We start from the raw sequence: 4,628 nt of genomic DNA, 5'->3' as shown, positions 1-4,628 counted from the left end.
ATTGTAGAGGCCACTGCCCCTTTGGTCACGGTGTTAAGAATGGTGGATGCTGATTAGAAAGCTACCATGGGTATCCTTTATGAAGGTATTGAGAGGGCGAAATCAGCTATTGGGGAGAAGTGTAATTTTGCTAGCAAAGTGATCGAGATTATAGAAAAGAGGTGGAACACCAAATTCGGACGTCCAATTCATTATGCTGGTAAATATATATTTATATCATTACAATGTTTCAGTTTAAATCATTTTTTTATGAAATTGTAAATGACATTTTTCTACCTATATATTTTTTAGGTTACTACTTCAACCCAAAATTTTTCTATTTGACACCTGAACAACCCCACAAGATTATGGAAGGGGTCAGATACATTATTGCAAGGTTGGAGAAAAGCCATCGAAACCAAGTAGCAGCAATACAAGAGGTATTATTTAATGTTTGGGTAAGAACTTCATTGAGTTGTTATATTTGTGAGGAATAATGTACTAAAACGTAATATATTTGTTTTAGCTTGCTATGTATAGGGATGCTATAGGATCCTTCGGAACTAGACTTGCCAGAAATTCTCGAACTATGATGGATCCAGGTTATCCCCGCGCTAATATTTTGTTTATTCATATATTTAATCTTATGAATTGTTCTTGCCCTTACAATGCTTTTTACATTTTAATCCAGCTGAATAGTGGGAGATATATGGTACTGATGCACCTCACCTAAAGAGGATAGCAATCAAGGTGCTCTCCCAGACATGTTCTGCTACTGGCTGTGAGCGCAACTGGAGTACGTTCCAATGGTTGCACACTACTAGAAGGAATCGACTCGCTTCTGAGAAGCTTCATAAACTAGTCTACGTTCATTATAATTTAAACCTCAGATAGCGACAAATAAGAAGGAAGCTTGAAGACTATGGGCCGATAGACTTAGACACAATATTTGTCACAGACACAGCAGACCGATGGGTAGTCGAAGAGGAGGAGCCAGTGTTGCACAAGAGAGCGTTCCTTGAGGCTATCGGTGATGAAGATATTGAAGAAACTGATGAGCGGCATGAAAGAGGAAGCAGCCAGCCAATGTATCCACAATATGTCGATGATATTGCACCTAATGAGGGAGAGTGGGAAGGGGGTCTAAGAGAAATGAGAGAGATGATGATTCTGAGGCCACCCTATCCCAGCCATATTATTCACATATCGAGTCCCAACAGCAACAGTGTAGGGATGAGCACGACAGTGCAGGTGAGCATGAAGGATGGACAAGCTTCGGGGATTTTGGACTGGGAACACAACAAAACACTAACACTCAGGGATTTGGGAATAGTCAGACGCCCGCTAATATCGATGATTTGTTTTTAGATCGAATCAATGAATTGTCAAACGAATTCAATCAATAGCACCAGCGTGACCAAGAAGAACAACAACGTCGTCTATCATTTTATTTTTAGATCGTATGTTATTAATTTTATGCTTTATTGTAGTCCATGTATATTGATATACTTATTCCATGATAATTCTATGTTTATCCTTTTGTGTGATGTAAATTAAATGTTGAATGGCGGTTCATGCAGGGAAAGAACATATCAATATTCGCATATTCATCCAAAAACATGAAAATTCTTAATGGAGTACCCTCATTTTTTATTGAATTCCTAAAAAACAATATTTATAATGAATTTTAATAAATTTTTCGGATTTTTTTGAAGCTTTATTCTGACCGATTCACCCGATTCCGATCCGGACCGCCGGTTCGCCGATCCGGATCGGTTTTTGAAAAGCCCGATCCGGGTCACCGATCCGGTTTTTAAACCATTGGTTTAACTCAATGGTTTAAAACCGGATCGGTGACTCGGATCGGGCTTTCCAAAAATCGATCCGGATCGACGAATCGGTGATCCGGATCGGCGAATCGGTGATCCGGATCGGAATCGGGTGAATCGGTCAGAATAAAGCTTCAAAAAAATCCGAAAAAATTATTAAAATTCATTATAAATATTGTTTTTTAGGAATTCAATAAAAAATGAGGGTACTCCATTAAGAATTTTCATGTTTTTGAATGAATATGCGAATATTGATATGTTCTTCCCCTGCATGAACCGCCATTCAACATTTAATTTACATCACACAAAAGGATAAACATAGAATTATCATGGAATAAGTATATCAACATACATGGACTACAATAAAGCATAAAATTAGTAACATACGATCTAAAAATAAAATGATAGACGACGTTGTTGTTCTTCTTGGTCACGCTGGTGCCATTGATTGAATTCGTTTGACAATTCATTGATTCGATCTAAAAACGAATCATTGATATTAGCGGGCGTCTGACTATTCCCAAATCCCTGAGTGTTAGTGTTTTGTTGTGTTCCCAATCCAAAATCCCCGAAGCTTGTCCATCCTTCATGCTCACCTGCACTGTCGTGCTCATCCCTACACTGTTGCTGTTGGGACTCGATATGTGAATAATATGGCTGGGATAGGGTGGCCTCAGAATCATCATCTCTCTCATTTTCTCTTAGACCCCCTTCCCACTCTCCCTCATTAGGTGCAATATCACCGACATATTGTGGATACATTGGCTGGCTACTTCCTCTTTCATGCCGCTCATCACTTTCTTCAATATCTTCATCACCGAAAGCCTCAAGGAACGCTCTCTTGTGCAACACTGACTCCTCCTCTTCTACTACCCATCGGTTTGATGTGTCTGTGACAAATATTGTGTCTAAGTCTATCGGCTCATAGTCTTCAAGCTTCTTTCTTATTTGTCGCTCTCTGAGGTTTAAATTATAATGAACGTAGACTAGTTTATGAAGCTTCTCAGAAGCGAGTCGATTCCTCCTAGTAGTGTGTAACCATTGGAACGTACTCCAGTTGCGCTCACAGCCAGTAGCAGAACATGTCTGGGAGAGCACCTCGATTGCTATCCTCTTTAGGTGAGGTGCATCAGTACTATATATCTCCCACCATTCAACTGGATTAAAATGTAAAAAGCATTGTAAGGGCAAGAACAATTCATAAGATTAAATATATGAATAAACAAAATATTAGCGAGGGGATAACCTGGATCCATCATAGTTCGAGAATTTCTGGCAAGTCTAGTTCCGAATGATCCTATAGCATCCCTATACATAGCAAGCTAAAACAAATATATTACGTTTTAGTGCATTATTCCTCACAAATATAACAACTCAATGAAGTTCTTACCCAAACATTAAATAATACCTCTTGTATTGCTGCTACTTGGTTTCGATGGCTTCTCTCCAACCTTGCAATAATGTATCTGACCCCTTCCATAATCTTGTGGGGTTGTTCAGGTGTCAAATAGAAAAATTTTGGGTTGAAGTAGTAACCTAAAAAATATATAGGTAGAAAAATGTCATTTACAATTTCATAAAAAAATGATTTAAACTGAAACATTGTAATGATATAAATATATATTTACCAGCATAATGAATTGGACGTCCGAATTTGGTGTTCCACCTCTTTTCTATAATCTCGATCACTTTGCTAGCAAAATTACACTTCTCCCCAATAGCTGATTTCGCCCTCTCAATACCTTCATAAAGGATACCCATGGTAGCTTTCTTATCAGCATCCACCATTCTTAACACCGTGACCAAAGGGGCAGTGGCCTCTACAACACTGGAACAACGAGACCAGAACAGCCTATTTGAGATTATGTTATCCACTTTTATACCGGTACTGGACTTCGAGAGGCGGTCATTTGACCACTCTTCACAAGTAAACAATTTCTTTAATGCACCTTCAGATTGTCGAATGGAGTCCACAGCTAAGTAATCGGTCGCAAAGCGGGTTATGGTAGGCCTGATTATCTCTTTTTTCTTAGAGTGTTCTCTAAACAGAAATAATATTTTAGAGTGGTTGTATATAAATCTCGACACCAACCTTGCTTCATCAAGAGTCTCCTTCACAATTTTGATCTCACCGATTTCCTCTAACATAAGATCGATGCTGTGTGCAGCACACGGGGTCCATACTAGATGCTTCCTCTTATCCATCAACTTGCTGCCCGCAGAAACACATGCACGAGCATTGTCCGTAATAAACTGGACTACATGCTTATCTCCCACCTCCTCCACTATCTGATCATATAGTCGTACGTAGAAGTTTGCATCCTTCTTCGTCCCTGATACGTCTTTGCTAGACAAAAAAGCTGTACCTTTTGGGGAATAGGCCAAGAAGTTTAAAAACTCCTTTTTGCTAACTTTATTCAACCAACCATCGCTAATGAGAGTAATTCCTGTCCTTGGCCAACTCTGTTTATATTCTTCAATCCACTTTTTAACTTCCTCTACCTCTTCATCTAATATTGGCCCACTGAGCTCATATGCCGTCGGGGGTTTTACCCCGGGCCCGGCTCTCTGGATTGCACTAACCATAGGTGGAAAATATGGGCTATTGGCTGCATCAAAGGGAATCCCTTTATCGTAGAACCATTTACCAACATATCTCCCTAACATGTTTCTTGTACCTTTAACCATGCCTTTTAGGGTCATCTGTTTTGACTTAGGCTTTGAGAGAAATGGGTCTTTACGACCATGACCTGCAATACTGACACTCCTAGGTAACTTAGAAACAATTTCTTCAACAACTGATTCTCCTTGATACATATT

At 39.3% G+C, this 4,628-nt stretch overlaps 1 long non-coding RNA gene across 1 annotated transcript; it reads left to right on the top strand.

Annotated features, from left to right (window-relative positions):
• The first annotated feature begins 401 nt into the window (after positions 1-401).
• LOC148779667 (uncharacterized) lies at positions 402-1,359 on the top strand. Its single transcript, XR_016044072.1, has 3 exons — positions 402-419; positions 506-581; positions 671-1,359. It is a non-coding gene; the product is annotated as an uncharacterized LOC148779667 (long non-coding RNA).
• Positions 1,360-4,628: the final 3,269 nt, after the last annotated feature.

The sequence above is a fragment of the Amborella trichopoda genome, chromosome 11 (genome assembly GCF_054954075.1).
Source record: "Amborella trichopoda isolate Santa Cruz 75 chromosome 11, AtrichopodaSantaCruz75HAP2 v2.0, whole genome shotgun sequence".
NCBI lineage: Eukaryota > Viridiplantae > Streptophyta > Magnoliopsida > Amborellales > Amborellaceae > Amborella > Amborella trichopoda.
The sequence above is the reverse complement of the archived record's forward strand: the minus strand, read 5'-3'. Positions and strand labels throughout refer to the sequence as shown.